Genomic DNA, 18,038 nt, shown 5'->3' on the forward strand with positions numbered 1-18,038 from the left:
GTCTTTCACAGTCTCTCAGTTATTGCCTAGGTGTTTTTATGGATCTCTCACAGTCTCTGTATGAGAGACTCGAACGATAAAATTGTTAATTCAGAGATTCGAGTCTCTCACAGAGAGACTGAATGAATAAAAAAGAAAAATTGAGAGACTCGAGTCTCTCGTAGAAAGACTGGGATCTCTGAAATATGTTGAACTTAGAAAATTTTAACCATGTCTATCGAGATACCACTTATTGAGAGATTCGAGTATCTCGTTCAGAGACTGGATACGAAATAAGAATCTCTCTATGAGCAACTCTAGTCTCTCGTTCAGAGACGCTAAACGGTTTTTTTGACAGTCTCTCGATTGTCTCTCTCAACGACACCAGAGACTCGATGAGAGTCGGAGACTCGAGTCTCGCTTTTAGAGACTCTGAGAGACTGAACATTTTTATCTCGGATATTTGCCAAAATGATTCATAGAAAACATGGACCAGGGCAAACGAACCCGTAATCGGAAAGGTGTCTCCCTGAATGCCAAGTTATGATCTAGAGATCTAGGTTACTAAATCCACACTTCATAAAAAAGTTGGAGTGCTTGTATTTCGCTAGTATCGTATATACAGGTAAGGCGACATGTTCCCCGAACACATTTCCCTGTCGGCAGTTTTTCTTGTCGCACAAACGAAAATATATAATTTGGTGTCATTAATTGGAGTTAATTTGGTACTGCCCTTTATGTCCCCTATGCCTCATGTTAAGAAAACTTGAAAACGTTTGTCGTTACACTGTTCACATGACTTAAAAGTACAGACGTCTTTTGAGTAAAATTATTCAGTGAGAGCATCGAAAATGCGTAAAAAAATATAGGTCATCCTATGGTGAATAAAATTTGCAACCTGAAGTTCATTTACTCCTCCTCATAGTTACTTTTTATTGGTCATGTGGAAATGTTCTTCAGTTATTACGTACCGTACAGAAGCTCAGTTTACAAAAGAGCAACCGGGTGTAACGAATCGTGTTATAACGACCTTTGATCATCTTCCAATTAAATTAACCTAAAAACCTACGTATTTATACGAGTTCACGCTGTGAAATCCGATTAGTTATCTTCATTTAGTGTGTTTTTTGTCCTGCCCTTTTCGCACAATGTGATATCCACGCGAATCCCTTGACGTACTGATTATAAATGTGTGTCATTCTCCTTTTAATGCTGATACAGAACAAACTAGATGGCTTTTTAAATTAATGTAAACATTGATTTATAAAAACAATAGAATTCTCTGTAATGTTAAGCTTCATAAAGTTTGCATGGGTCTAGTCATAGATCATTATTAGTCTTAAAAAAATAAAGTTATTTTAACGATAATGGTTAAAATATTACAGGCGGTTAAATAACAAATCAAAATGCAGTGAAATTTAATTTACAGACTTTTGACTTAGAGGTATGTAAATTCCGTCCGCAGGATTTTTATTGCCATTTATAAATTCGTCATCAAACATCGTTTGTGTTGTCATTTCCTACCGTACCCTTGTCATTCACATCTGAGACAAACAATTGGGTAACTGAAATAAAGCTTTATTTTAACTAATAAACAAAACCGCCGCGCCGCATTACATTTACCGCCCCTGCTAAAAGCATATATATACACATGTAATAAAAGTCATCGGGACAAAAAGGAACAAAAGGTCGTAAAGATTAATTATTAATAATGATTATTATTATTATTATTAATCTCTGGCATAAAATTGCAACAGTATTTACAAGCTTATCTGGCATATGTATATTTTTAGAAAGCTACAACAAATAAATATGGTCTCTGCCTCATCTTAATATACAATACACATGCATGATAGGTATGCATTATACTCTTAAGTAAAATTATAATTTTAAATAAGTATTCCTATAGGTAACCTCATAATGTGGTATTGCGGAATTCACTCCCAAATTAAACCGGTTAATTTATGCAAAAAGTTAATTCACTCCAGCCATTTAACAGGTATAATTTTCAGGAAAATCCTGGTACCTTAGGGTGGATAATACTTTTACCCCTTTTAGCTTTTTAAAGGTGCATACAATCGAGCCAAAGGGAGACTGCAGAACTAAATTCACTCCCAAAAGCTACTCAAATTCACATCCAAATCGTAGATTCCAAAATTCATTACTTTCCAGGAAGGGCAAAATTCTACCTTCTTTTTAATAACATTCTATGTTTACATGCTTGAGTAGAGGGTGGAACTATTAGATAAAACACCAAAATTAAAACTTCTACTCAGAAACATTTAAAACCCCTAAAACGTGTTTCGACATCCAAGTGTCATCTTCAGTTACAAAAAAATTAATTGTTGTTATTTATAAATCAAATGATTTACAAGAACACTTCCGTACCAATTTTTTTTTCCAAAAATCGAATGGCCCACTAAAGGAAAAATATAGAATGGACAATTGTAAACAAAAAAATAATGTTAGATAGCTGCGTCAGTTTGATACAAACCTTAACGTAATCTAATCCTGCCCTAACATAGTCTAATCTAACAAAAAGAAATACAAAGAATAGTGTGTCATTTCCAAAAAAGTTATTTTCGAAAAAAGTTTCAGAATGTTTTAGCGAAACCGATATTTTATAATCTTACCTTTGCTGTGTCTTCGCTTAACTTACAAAAAATGCTAATCCACACACAATAAAAACACGAAAAAATAAAGTGCACAACTGTAAATTTGTCACAAGTACTCCAAAAGAATTGACAAAGTTCACGTAAACAATTCACTGAGGTCTATCAACATAATCAACTAACATACCTTTTTCAAATAAAAAAGTTGTGACAATTTGAAACTTTTTTAAAACACGCGCGTAATTTGTACTTACGTAGTCATGGTTACCGGAAACAACTGGCGTACTACTGACAGTTCCCGTTTTCGAAACGGAATAGAATCCGCTCCGCTCAGCTCGCTCAAGTTTGAAATTCAAACTCTCAGCAATGTTCATGCGCACGCAAGAATTCGTTCCCCTCCCTTCTAGACGGTGTATAATAATGTGGTTTTTCAAGCGAATGAACAATCAACAATGAATAAATAATAATTAACCTACCGGCTTCTGTGACTGACAACGAGTCTAATCAAGCAATAAACAACGTAAATCGTGTATCTACGAAAACATAAATACAATTTATATTGTATTACTGTTCAAAGAAAATGTTATGTAGTTTTCCAAAACGACCGGCTTGTTAGTAACATTATCTCATAGTATGCAGGGTATGAGTCATACAATTTTTATACGTACTGTTGATCTAATCTGCTAGGACTGAGAAAGTTGAGACGGAGGAAATTGAAGTCAGAAGAACAGAGTGAAATATTATCTGTAGAATATTACTTCCCCAGCATTTGCCCAAGTGCTCCAAGGAAACCACAGAAAAACTTGGACCAGGGCGGAATTGAACCGGTGTCCTCCCGAATGCTATTCAATGGTCTAAACCTCTAGGCCATACCGCTCGGACAAATTCTTAAGCACATCCTTCAATCTTACCCATTTCTTTGCCTCATTTAAAATATACTTTAACTTCTGCATATAACGTAGGCATATAGGAAAATAGAATTTTTTTAATTCCCTATTTTTTTACTAAAAAAAAAGGAATATTTGGCGCAAAGTAAGGAAGACATTTTTTCTTTATTGTTATTAAAGGAATTTTCAAACAGCAAGAATCTTCAAACAACAAAAATTCATTTGGCATAAAAATTAAATTATATTATAAATTAAATGAAAATCCCCTTCTCCCTCAACTGGCTCTAAATTCCGTAGGTCCAGAGAAAATCGCGACCTCGCTAAAAACCTGCGGACTCAGAATTTCATCTTTTTGGATCTTTCCCTTCCCCTTCGTCCTCCTAAGTCACACCTTTCGCAATTCCCTTAAATAATATTAAGTCACAAAAATTAGTCCACTCCCCCCCTCTAAACGATTCATTGGGATCAGTGTTCGGAACCGTACGATAATTATCTTTCATGTCTACGTACGATGTACGATATCATATTATTATCGTACGCAGATAATACGATAATTTTCATGCATTCAAAATTTATTTTATTCGTACCCTCTCAGACAATATCACGAAGACTTTTTTTTATTCGCGAATATTTTTTTTCTTTTTGCTCACAGCGCTAAAACATTTTTGTTAGTCGCAGTGTTAAATTTAGAAGAACGTGCCTGCAACAAAAGAACGTTATCATGCTAGTATGTAGGTTTTTCCTCGGCAGGTAACATCCCTTCGTGTTGGTCACCAGATGGGTCGATGGTCTTCCCATCCACAATTTTGTGATTGTAGTCATGCAGTCACTAACCATAGCCTAAGGTCAAAAACACCCCACTAACATACCTCCACCCCCTATATGTTGTTATATTTAAAGTATTCTTCTATCTATTACTGATTTTTAATTTAAAGGGTGGGGGTAGTCTAGGTCTGTCTCAAATGTAAAAAATATAGTTAAAAAAGATTTTAAATAGTTTATAAGTACAAATTAGTTACGAAACATTTGCAGAAATATTGATATCAGGATTAATACGAGTAATTTATTAATTATAGTGATTATTTTGAAAAGTACGATAATTTTGCTCCATGTACGATAATTCTACGGTACTGGTACGATAGTTGCCTCGCTTCAGGTTGTGAACACTGATTGGGATAATTTTTCTCCAGCCCTTCCACCTTCATTCCTCTGCCCTATGTCAAAAACACCCTTACCTTTCTGCTTTACTGTTTTATTAATTCTATCAAATATAACATGAAACATGTAATTGTACAACTAGCTAATTACTGGAAATATAATATGGCTACGTCTATGTTTTTTATGGGAATGATATTAAAAAAGCACTTTTTGAATACAAAATGAACAGACCAAGTTATTAATTATGAGATATTAAATCCGCGGAATAAAACAAGAAAGTTAAGAAATAAAATGATGGAGAAAGGTTTTTAAGGAAATAAAAAGCTTCTTTCCGTGATATCCGATGAAGCAGACGGCAAAAATGTAATACTCGAGGGAAGCTACACAGATAGCTATTAGAAGAAGAATGTTGAATGTCTAATATCTACTACTTACCTATTAAATCCGTAATGGATTTAATATTACATCGGAAAAATAGGAAACGATCAATGAGATTATTTATATCTTCCATTACGTGTTGATAAATCTGGTTTACGAACTGTCTATTTCCATTAGAGATAATCCAGATTAACATCAGACACTCATTTAATGGAGCCACAAAACGAGAAAGTATTAATTTTCCTGGTAAGTGAACTTGACCTGAAACCAGAAGGTAGATAAAGCAATTTAGAATAGAAGCTCGTATAATTTTTTATTGTTATCGGAACCGTATATGTACATACACCTGTAATGTGAAAGTTCAGTCGGGCAAGAGAAAAATTATAAAAAATCAGTCAAAACATGTGATTGTTAGACAAATATGAAACTAAAAAATCATTTAAAAATACTATATTTATACTAAAATAATGATAATATAATAAAATGAGCTAATTGAAAAAGCCTACAAGCACTAGTAAAACTCAATAAATAACTGTTGCTGTCTACATATTTAATGAATGTAAAATATAATAAGTTTTAATGGACATGCTACTTTACACTAAATTCTGTAGAGTAACCTCATACCGAACCCTGGGAAATGTGAAGAAATTTTCACTGAAATCAATGACATTTTCATGCATATTGCAACGTAGTATATATGTTACGTATTCGATTTAATCATTCACGGGGTCTAGACACGGAGAAAATGAAAAATAAAAATTTATTTAAATATTAAAGCGATATTTATAATTTATCCCACTAGCCCGTTACTTCGTAAGCAAAAATAATAAAAATTTGGACACAAATTTGTAAAAATAAAATCCCAGCAGAAATAAATTTACTAGGCATTTATGTTGATATTACAAATTTAATAATAATAATTAAGAAACTTGAAATAATTTTTAAAGAAACATGTCAAAATTGAGATTATTACAAGTTTCCTAATAAATTCTACTATTTCTGCGGTAATTTACAATCGAAAATTGTAATTTTTGGGTTGTCACAAAAATTTAGTTTTCTCCGTCTAGAAGGAGAGACATCTCTATAGACTTTTAAAAGGGAGATACGGTAAAAAAATCCAAAACGTTAATAGCAAGTACTTACCGACCTTTTTCTGTCGTCTGAAGTTAAGAGGTTAGATTGAATTATTGGAAAAAAATTAACAATTTTTCGTGGAGTCATTCTTAAAGAGAGACATAATTAAGTGTAAATCACTAAAATCTATTACACTGACTCAAAAATACAAATATTGATTATCAAACTGAAAACTTCTAATTGTCCAAGAATTTTCAAAATCGGTGTAGTGATTCCAGAAATTGTCCAGCCTCTTGTACTCACTAAGATTAGCAAATCTTTTTTAATGTTTCAAATTTTATGACCAAAAGCTCAACCTAAATATGTATATTCATTTTCTAGTATCCACCCCTATTTTGTTTGAAACAAAGTTTAGTCAAAAGATTCATTAGCATAATTATCGTTAGTGGTACCTAGGACCTAGAACGTACGCATCAACCGTCATAAGTGATATCTAAAAATAAACATTAATAAAATCATACCTATATCAGGATGAGCTTCTATATGCCAGATGATCTTTTGTCCATCTAAAAATATCGCATACTTCTCAGAAGACTGTCTTAAATTAAGCCAACTCTCAAAAGCTTTTGAGCAAAGCGTAACTTCTCTTAAAAGCTCTATTAGACTTTATTGCTTTTTCTCTATGCATATCATATATATAAAGGAACTTGTCCCGTATAAGTGACTCAGTCGCTTCGATTCGATTGAATTTTGATAGCTTATTCTGACTATTACGTATTAGGGGCGCCCTAAAAACGAATTTTGCAAAAATCACGTTCTAAAATAAATAAATCAGATAAGAGCTAACTCGTTTTAAGATCATAAAGAAATGGTATTTGCCGCCCCAAAGTGTTGCTATTAAACCACTGCATTTATTCATTTTGGGTAAGAGGGTAAGTGATATGTAATTAAAACAAGCACATATTAAATTTTAATAAAATACGTTATCATAAGCCTGTATGTGAGAGCTTACTTCGACAAAATTTATAATCCTTCCATGCTTCTATTGATTTACCTACTCAACCACAACAATTTCTGTTGCTTTATTATAATTTTTATTATTATTATTAAATTGTTATTATTATTGCTATTCATTGTAATGTGGAGGCAATTTCACGACCCTCATTTGTGTAGGAGAAGCTAGGAGAAATCATGCATTCCATTACCTCCACAATGTACAGGCGGGCGGAAGTAACCCGAACAATAGAACATCGTTCCATTTCCAGTCACTGCGGTATGTCAACCAACCAACACTCTTGCGTTAATCTAACGAGTAAATGCACGCATTTAATTCACCATATTTCGCATAAGGTTCGTCCTAGAATAAATGCGGACCTACTTATGTATGTACCCACTAATGTCTTGACATCGGGCCCACGTACGTGTACATATATTAAAAGGAATATACGAATTAATGTATTCAATCGACATTTCCAAACAGTATATGAACATAAAGGATGGGTTAGGTGTTAGGTAATATAATCGATCAAATGCTCGCAAGAATTTTATTCCCTTGGTATTAATTAAGTAGGCATATGTATTACATCCTACTCTTTTGCAATAACCGCTGGATCGAAAAGCAAGAGACCAAATTTCCCTGACTTTTCTGGGTTCCCACGAAAATAATATTTTTTCCTGTAAAATTTTTCGTAAAATAAAATGGAAGCGGTATTGACAAAACAGTACTGTAAGAAAATAAATAAATGTAAAACAAAAATACTGGTATGAAAGGAAAGAAAAAGCACGGAAAGAGCGAATATAAAAATAGGAGACGAAAAATTAGAAGAAATGGCCGGTTTTAGGTATTTAGGAAGTCAGATAAGTCAGGACGGAAGGAGTAGTAGGGATTAAAAGCAGACGATAGCACAGGGTCGAGTCTTCTATGCTCGCAAACGATTAATTTAGAAATCTAAAAAGGTTGTTAAAGGCGTATGTTTGGAGCATGGCGCTGTACAGGTGCGAAACATGAACATTCGGCGCGGCGGAAAAGAAAAAGTTAGAAACGTTCGAAATGTGGTGTTACATGCGAATGATGAGGATACCGTGGATAGAGAAGGTTACAAATGAAGAGGTATTAGAAAGAGTAAGAGAACAGAGGACTCTATGGAAGTCAATAAGAATTGGCGAGATAGGTTAGTAGGACACCTTCTCAAGCATGAAGGTCTAGTCAGAAATATATTAGAGGCAGAAACAGGAGTTAAGAGGAGTAGGGGAAGATCTATATTAGATTACTGTTCGTAAATAGTTGAGGATATGGGATGATTTAGTTTTAAGGAAATGTGAAGATTATCTCAGGATAGGAAGGAGTAGTGGTGTGTGTCCAACCAGTCTTAGGACTGACGACCTTATGATGATGATTTCGTAAAATTCAAAATTAGACCGCATATTACTGATGCTGTTCTGATTAGGGTCTAATGGTCGACGTGTATTGGAGTTGCTTCTTAACATTTCTTACCACGAGTAGCGAACTTCTTCGGAGGTTTTTCCATATCTAATGCTGGATGCTGACAGACCTCTTAAAAAGCTCGCCACTCGTGATAAAAACTTCTCGATATCAACGTATTTTGAGAATACCACACACCTAATAAGAAAAGAATATCAAAACTTCAAAACATTTAGGGCAGCAACATTTGGTCAAACAACTGTTTGTTGAGGTGTTTAACAGTTTTCATACATTTTAACAAGCGAATTTTATATAAAGCATTCTTTTACACGTTATTAACGATCCTATAATCCAAATCATATCAATACTAGCAACACTTCTTACTGGTTATACGTATGTACTCTTGGATAGAGAATCGTATTTATTTGTTTTCTTCTATGTTGACCTCTTTTTGAGTTATTAAATCGAAATGATGGAGACTGCATTGTACTAGCGTGGAAATTTAATTAAAAAATAATTTGAATGTTACGGATGAAATAAAATCCTTGATTCATGACATTTCCTTGGCTTTTCCTTTACTGTTTCCAGTTTATCAGAAAGTGGCCACCTTGCAGAATTTGCAATGGGCATGTTATGTTTTCGTTTTCTTTAAAAATAATAAAATCGAACTTTATACACCTGTTTCTTTCCTGAAGTCAGAAAACTACGAAATTTTTTCAAAACAATAATTCTTATTATTATATTAGCACAAATAGTATCAACTGCAACTTAAGATCTACATTGGTCTTGCTCAAGTCCTGTTCTTCTGTACTGGTCTTGTGCAGTGAAGGCCTAGTCTTGTCTTTATAACTCATATAACAAACATAACATAGGTAAATTTACTTGGGGGCGTCCAAAGGGGTTTCAAGCCTCAACTGTAAATCTGGGGAGGGGGTTACTATTCAGAATAGTTGGCAAAAAAAATTGATGAGAAATAAGTAGTGATTGCCCAACCAGTTATTTTTCAATAACTGTTACTACATGTTACTGTTATTTTTAAGAAACAGTTTTTTAACAGGTTTAAATTAAATAATAATATGTTTTCCCGCGTAGTATCTCTCGTTTCTATGAAGCAAACCGAGTATAAAGTAACGTTTGATACAATAATTGCTTCCATTATGGTTTGCATAAGGCATCTTTACGCGTTTAGCGACCAAATGGTTCACTTCTTAAACATTTATTATTCGGTATAACAGGCGCAAGCTCCTAATACTAATAAGATGCCTCGACTAGCTTCCTTCAAATTATTCATAGGGCTAATAAGAATAAGAATGTGGGCATCAAAACATATTTACACATTATGCACATATGTGCGCGTACCTTTATATATGTATCTAAATAGATTTTTCTAGAACAGGCTACGCAAATATTTATCTAGTTTTTACAAATAATTGTTAGAATATGATTTTGCAGCATAATATTTACTATAAATAATTAGGATATATCTTATTAACTTCCCATTAGGAAGTTATTGTAATTGGGTCGAAAAGTGAAATCGGAATTTTCATTATATTTCCACGTTTTAACATATTAGTAGCATGCTAGCCAATTTTTTTGATGATGTGTGTATGTACGTACGTACGTACGTACGTACGTACGTATGTACGTACGTTCGTATGTCAGCATTTTTTTCGTTTTCGATATCTCAAGAACGGATTGAGATATCGCCCTCAACCAAAATTTTTTCGAAAGATATTATCATAATGAAGATCTGAAAGAAATTTGAACGAAATCGGTCAAGCCGTTTTTTTTTTATAAAAAAAAAACGAATTAATTACAAACAATTTAATTAAAATACGTTCTAATCTAATCACAACAATGAAGTTACGGAATCAATAATAACTGTATTATCTAATGGGAAGTTAGTCGTATTAGCACCGACCAAAGCGTGCTCAGACCAATTTTTTAATTTCCAATTGTTCTGTATTTTCTGCACCTATCTGTGAGTGTACTAAAGTTAGCTTGCTTTAATAAATTGTTAGCCTTAACATTTATATTTGTTCATGGCATTTTATCAGTTAGTCCACGGTTAACAGTAACTGTACATATATCATATCATTCCTTTGTGTGCAGTTTGCATCAACAGTTATCAGAAACAGTTTCCGATGCAGTGATAAGGGAAACCGTCCTCGTATAATAATACAGCTTTATGAAAAAGATATTGACTCTACATATACATTATCCTGTTATCATCGTTTAGTATTTCCAGCAACAACAATATTATCATATCACACAACCAGTTTTAGATGCATATACCGTAAGCAATAAACAATGAGCATTTTATATGCATACTGAAATTATATTGTTCCGATATTTAATTGCGATATCATACAAAACGACAGTGAACGTTTGAAAGAATGCCCAGATTATAACATTGCCGTTTAAAATGAATAATAAAAGCTGAAAATATTATTCTGCTGATGATAAACATGTGATAAAACGAAAAAGATCTACGTTTTGTTAATCGGGGGTATCATGACGCAGATTAAGCAATTTAATGAGGATTGTATGTATATTTGTTTACATCATTATTTTTACAAATGTAGTAAAACGATGGATTTGTGATAAAGTTTATTATAGAATTATTATAACTTTACAGTTTCAATATTTCACCATCACCAGGAGGTGTTTACGTTTCAGTCGTCTTTTGTTGAATGCCCCTCGAAATCCTTTTTTAATAATCATCCCATTTTATTATTATATAACGTTGTTCATGACTGGTTCACGCAGATTGACAATTCCATATTGATAAAACCATACATAGGTAATAATCAGACGATATTTACCATTTTGTCACGTACGGGTGACCGAAAGAAGTTTACTAATACAGGGGCCCTCAGAGGAAAATCAAACTATCTGATGTGATGAATATGCTTTTCTTGGTGGCTTATACAAAATACATTAAAATTGTTGTTATGCAATACAACAATAATTTTCCTTTTTCTCTTTGATATAGTACGACCAGGGCTCCTAATACGTATATTTTCAATTGTACAGGGTGGATATTGTTAGATAATTATATCAATAACAATAACACTCACAACGAAGAATTTAAAAACCTTTATTTTTTTCCTTTTTCTTAAAATAACAAAATTAATGAAACTCTTACTAATTGGAAAAAATAATTAGACTGTATATTCGAAAAGACTATATCAGAATGATCCCTCAAAAAGCACCAAACCCCTTTCGATAGCGTTGGCTGTTTATGTTTATATTTCAATGTTTTTACATGCTCGTGTCCCATAATTTAAAACTGCCGAGGACGGAGACGACCGGGAGGGAAAATGTCGCCAACAATATGTCACACATAATAACACAGTTTGAATAAGTCGCTCTTTTCAATTTTCCCTAAACTAACAAAATATTTAGGCGAAACGTAATGCATCATTGCTGGTGTAATACAACCTACATAAATATAACGGACATTTTAATGGGTTGTACGTACAAATAAATAGTTAAATTATCATTTTTAGTTCCTTATATTAGATAGAAGTTGGGTGTAGTGCATACAATGTTTTTATTTTATAATATTACTTAGGATTGACAAACTCCCTGTTTGGGGTTTACATAAAGATATAGGTATTGAAATTCAGGGCAAATAAGCTTTAAAATTCGGACGTTCCTAAAAAATTTTTTACGAATTTATTTATGCACTAAAAACAGATGAAATTTTGTTTATTTTATGTAAATAATACATTTTAACGCGAACAATATAGTATATTGATGCTTACTTCTATTGAGGTAAATAATGTCATGATAACAATGATATCATAAAACATTAATATGCGTTCTTTATTCTCTGGTAAAAAACATAATTGACATTACTGCTTTTAAGACGGAAAAACTTTGCAGTAACATGATGCAGTCATAAAACTCCCTATCAAAACAGATCATATCAAAATTAAGTTAATATGGTCATTATTATACCTTTTATAGACTCAATTACCTAAAGAAAATATTCGCTGAACTTTTGCGCTATGAAGGATTCCCAGGAAACTTTTCAAATTCCGGTCGGATTTCCTCGGACACCTTAAAAGCCCAAACTTGTCCGGGTAAATCTGGACGCATGGAAAAACCCTATCCTTAATTTGCAACAAAACGATCGTTCCGCATTTGTTTTTTTTATTTGATATTTGATACATATACCTATGTATTATGTAAATACAATTTCCGATTTGATATCAATTATGAAATCTAGTTTCGCTTACTTATAAAATTATCAGTCGCCTCAGACGTCATTGGACCAAATGTATAATGCACTGAACTTCTTTAAAGGTAATTGCCCTTTGCATTATACCATTTCATTACTTAGCTGAACCATTACGAATAAATTAATTGGTGCAGCTGCAATTTTTCTAATTCAATAAGTATGAAAGTGCGGCATTAACCGGCTTTATCTGTCTATCCGACGATTACTGCCATTATTGCAAATGCTACATGAGTTCATGAATATTTTTCTACTAAAGGTACATCTACCATTAGCAGCGGGTTTTCGATTAAAATTATTAAAGGCTCATTTCAAAACAGGCTCTATAACTGCTGAATTAAACTTTCAACTAAAATCCTATGTAACGCAATATCCAGTCGATCGGTTTATGTAGAAACTTGGGATTATTAGGTAGGGAATTTATTGTAGCTATTTTCTAAATTAATTGAAACACCATTACGTATTACTGTCTATGTATTTTAGAAATTATTTTTTGTATACCCAGGCAGAATGAAACATAACAAATTGTGTTACGCCTTCATTATATATTTGTAAAATTAAATACATATACTTATTCGATTTTGCTTGCGTTTGTCTGTATGTAGTCAAAATTTGTAGTTCTATGTAAGTCATATTCAATTTCATTGTGTATTAAATTTTGTAAATTAATGTATATATTTATACTTATATTGTACATTTTTAGGCAGGAGACACATCAAAGAAATCATAACTAATTATCATGAAATTTGGTACACACACGCATCTTTACTCCTTCCTACCCTGAGATAATCTTCCCATTTCCGTAAAACTAGAATATCCCACATCCTTAACTATTTACGAACAGTAATCTAATCTAAGTATACCTCTACTCTTTCTAACTCCTGTTTCTGCCTCTAATATGCCTCTGACTAGACCTTCATGCCTGAGAAGGTGTCCTACCAACCTATCTCGCCTGTTTCTTATTGACTTCCATATTGACCTCTGTTTTCCTATTCTTTCTAATACCTCTTCATTTCTAACCTTCTTCATCCACGGTATCGTCATCATTCGCCTGTAACTTTCGAACGTTTCTAACTTTTCCTTTTCTTGGCGCTTCTATTGCATTTTTTTTCTAATTTATAGTTATAAAGAGCTTCATATTTTTCGATCACTTGCACAAACATCACATTGAATTCTTGGTCGTCTAATACGATAATCAAAATAAGTAATGCGTACGAAAGAATACGTAATATGAAAGAAAATTATAAAACAGAATATATTACATGGAACGAGTTTCAACTGCGTTTGTCAACAATACCTGGCAATGTGGCAATTCATTTTATGAAAATGTATAATTGATTCATGATTGATCATTCTGAAGATTGGATAATCCAAATAGTATTTACCTACTAACAATTTACACAAATATTACGAAATTGTAAAATGTGTGAATTTATTACAGAAACAACTTTAAAAATTAATATTTGCCTTGATGATTTACTTGGCAGCAATAATTAGTGGGTACTTCTATAAAAAATGATAAAAAACATGGACATAAATAGGATTCTTATTGAAATTGCTGTATGAGCTACATGCAAAATCGAAAATTACAAGTCAGCGTTTGTCTTGATTATACGCAAATATACAATTTTCAACTGCATATTGTAGAAATTCTTTTGTTATTTCACAAACAGAATGAACTTTTATAAGAAACTGCATGCGGTATTATTATTGTGATTATGGTGTGGGAAACTGCCGCGAACCGCGGGAAATAACCTGCAATATGCAGCTCAGTTGCCGATAAAAAAGTAGTTTTTCGTAAAATACAATTTACTAATATTTTATGCCAACTAATTATGAGATTCACATTTATTCCTGTTATTCCAGCCCATGGTGGAGACATCGTCGTTTACTCTGTGAGAAGAATACTGAAAATGCGGAAGTATTTGTATTTGGATTTTTCTTTTGTTTGATATTGTTTGGATTTTAAATTGTAAATAAAAACCAGGAACGTGTTTAGAACCCTAGCCAAAGGGGGCATGTCGGGGATGCTCCCCCACCCAATATCTGCTCAGTTGACTTTTTCAATTTGTGTTATTACTTAAGAAATATGTTAAAAATAGTAGACTTCTTTCATAATTTCGTGTAGAAACGCATATAGAGAAAAATACTTGAGAAACTCGAAGATTTTTTATTTGTTTATACGGGCTGTAATAAGATTCCAAAAAGATGTAGGGACCATAAAAATAATATCGGTCCTTAGTTCGGTGTTCACTGAACTCTCGCAGGTAGCAAAGATTATCTTTACAGTATGATCAAGAAATCGGACTTCAGTTATCGATGTGAATAGATCGTAATCAGCGCGTTTCTCACACCGACAACTAATTCCCAATAATATGCAACCTAAACTATTTCTTGTGTAGTATATAAGCTTTGTTTTAGCCTTCTTAACTAATTAATGTATTGTAGTTCACGTGCATGGCATATTGCTGTAATACTTAATTCACGAACGGCAAATTGTTTTTACTCTTAATTAATAATTATAATAATTTAGAAGTTCTTTTAAATAAAGTGTAACTACAAATTTTGGATATCTTTTTAAAAAGAGAAACTTCCAACGTCGTTTGTTAACTCTTCTGGTCAATATTTCTGGCCAAATACCGCAAAGCAAGACGCTTACTATAAGCTCCTCGTAAAAATGGGATAAGGAGGAAAAAAGACTTGAACATCGTAGACGCAATAAACATTATTAATGGAACCAGAGAATCCCTAATTTCAATAAAACAACAAGAAAATGTAATTCTAAACTTAATAGGAAGTTTTTGCTAGAAAAATAGAAAACCATATCGCAATCTATTTCCTTTTATTTCTTTTTTATAATCAAATATTGCTTACGAAAGACACCTTAAAACATGTTGTTCATTTAAAAGTGCATACATAATCAGTTAAATCAGTTAAATGTAGCCTACTGTAAACATTATTAAATGCAATAATGAAGAAGGAAGTAGATAATGATGAAAGTAAATAGAGTAAGTAAATACATCAAATAATTATCGACTTGCCGGGTAAATTGTAGCGTTGCTTTTGTAATAAAGAGCGTGTATACTATAGGTACTTGAACTTACGAAACTAAAAATTACGTCACGTTAATTAATAACATCTGCTCGTGACGTCAGTGGAGAATGCATCTAATCATTGTTATTATTACGATGCTTCTGTTCGTGCCAGAATTATGAACACCAATTTGTACAGTCATGTCATGCCAAACCCATTTAATGCATCTGATACAGTCAGCCTATTGCTTTAGCTAAATACTCCACTAGGGTTTTGCTTTAGCTGTCAGATTCTGATTGGACCTCCGTCATTTCCTTGTTCAGTTAGAATTTATGCTTTGATTGTCTATTAAACATATTCCAGCGAATAGAATATTATTTAGATAATAATAGTGAATTCTGAGCTACTCAGAACTCGTCTAATAAACATAACTGAAGCAAGAAGTATATCGTTTTGTATGCTCTTCAGAGACCTAATTCTAGGTTATGTATTAGCAAGAAAAAGTAGGGAAAGAGCGAATATAAAGATAGGAGACGAAAAATTAGAAGTGGCAGATTTGAGGTATTTAGGAAGTCAGATGAGTCAGGACGGAAGGAGTAGTAGGGATATAAAGCAGAGGATAGCGCAGGGTCGTGTCGCCTTTAATAAAAAGAAGTCACTTTTATGCTCGCGAACGGTTAACTTGGAGCGCGAAACATGGGCAGTGGGCGCGGTGGAAAAGAAAAGGTTAGAAGCGTTCGAAATGTGGTGTTACAGGCGAATGATGAGGATATCGTGGACAGAGAAGGTTAGAAATGACGGAATATTAGAAAGAATATGAGAACAGAGGACTCCATAGAAGTCAATAAGAAATAGGCGAGATAGGTTTGTAGGACACCTTCTCAGGTCTGATNAATAAAAAGAAGTCACTTCTATGCTCGCGAATGGTTAATTTAGAAATTCTAAAAAGGTTGTTAAAGGTGTGTGTTTGGAGCGCGGCGTTGTACGGGTGCGAAACATAGACAGTGGGCGCAGCGGAAAAAAAAAGGTTAGATGCGTTCGAAATGTGGTGTTACAGGCGAATGATGACAGTACCGTGGATAGATAAGGTCAGAAATGAAGAGGTATTAGAAAGAATAGGAGAACAGAGGACTATATGGAAGTCAATAAGAAATAGGCGAGATGGATTGGTAGGACACCTTCTCAGGCATGAAGGTCTGGTCAGAGACATATTAGAAGTAGAAACGGCAATTAGGAGGGGTAGAGGTAGACCTAGATTAGATTACTGTTCGCATATAGTTAAGGATGTGGGTTGTTCTAGTTTTAAGGAAATGCGAAGATCAGCTCAGGATAGAAAAGAGTGGAGGTACGTGTCCAACTAGTCTTGGGACTGACAACCTTATTATGATGAGGAATTAGCTATTAAAAGTGTTGATAATAACATCATCATCATAAGGTCGTCAGTCCTAAGACTGATTAGACATGCACCTCTACTCTTTTTTATCCTAAGCTCATCTTCGCAATTCCCCAAAACTGGAACAACCCACATCCTTATCTATTTGCGAACAGTAATCTAATCTATTAGGTCTACCTGTACCCCTCCTGACTGAGTTTTGCAATTACAATCAGACAATGCTGTCCATAAGAAATTGATTTATCAACTTTTATACTTTACATAGCGGAATTCAACAAGGGGACTCATTGAGTCAACTGCTACTCAACATTATGGTGTATGATGTAATAAAACAAGTCAAAATAGGCGGGGGTTACAGAGTTACGACCTACGGAAAAACCTACAGATTTTCAGCACTACAATAAAGCAATTGAATATGACCATAGCCGCTCAAAAAACCAAATGCTTGAAAACGGTGAAAGAACCACTTAGATGTAAGCTGGAAGTGAACTAGAATATTATAGGGCAAATCATGTCATTCGAGTTTGTACTTGGGAGTCGGAACTATCAAGTTTCAGTGATATCGGAAATGAAGTTATAAAAGCTTAGCAAAATCGCAAGCTGTTTAAACGGTACCATATGGAGGAATAAACACCATAACGTAAACACAAAAACAATAATATATAAAAGCACTATAAGACCTATCGTGACCTATATGGCTAAGGCTAGACCTGACAGAAACAAAACAAAAAGAATATTAGAAACTGCAGAGATGAAGATACTTGGCAGCATTACTGGGAAAACCCTGTACAACAAGAAAGAAGTGAAAATGTAAGGAAACTAGGTAGAGTGGAAAATATTACAGAAAGGATACACA

At 33.4% G+C, this 18,038-nt stretch overlaps 1 protein-coding gene and 1 long non-coding RNA gene across 4 annotated transcripts in view; one reads left to right on the top strand and one right to left on the bottom strand.

The window, feature by feature from the left end:
• Window positions 1-2,985, bottom strand: part of LOC108745126 — a 58,998-nt gene extending 56,013 nt beyond the window's left edge. For 2 of the 3 annotated variants that reach the window (XM_018481207.2, XM_018481205.2), the window contains exon 1: window positions 2,613-2,985. The gene's annotated coding sequence lies outside the window, so the exon portion shown is untranslated. The remainder of the gene's footprint in view (window positions 1-2,612) is intronic. The other variant, XM_018481204.2, reaches the window with a different exon arrangement.
• LOC112904791 overlaps window positions 1-18,038 on the top strand; it is a 244,775-nt gene that overhangs the window by 206,937 nt on the left and 19,800 nt on the right. The window lies entirely within an intron of this gene.

This window comes from Agrilus planipennis, unplaced genomic scaffold (assembly GCF_000699045.2).
Source record: "Agrilus planipennis isolate EAB-ADULT unplaced genomic scaffold, Apla_2.0 scaffold37, whole genome shotgun sequence".
Lineage (NCBI taxonomy): Eukaryota > Metazoa > Arthropoda > Insecta > Coleoptera > Buprestidae > Agrilus > Agrilus planipennis.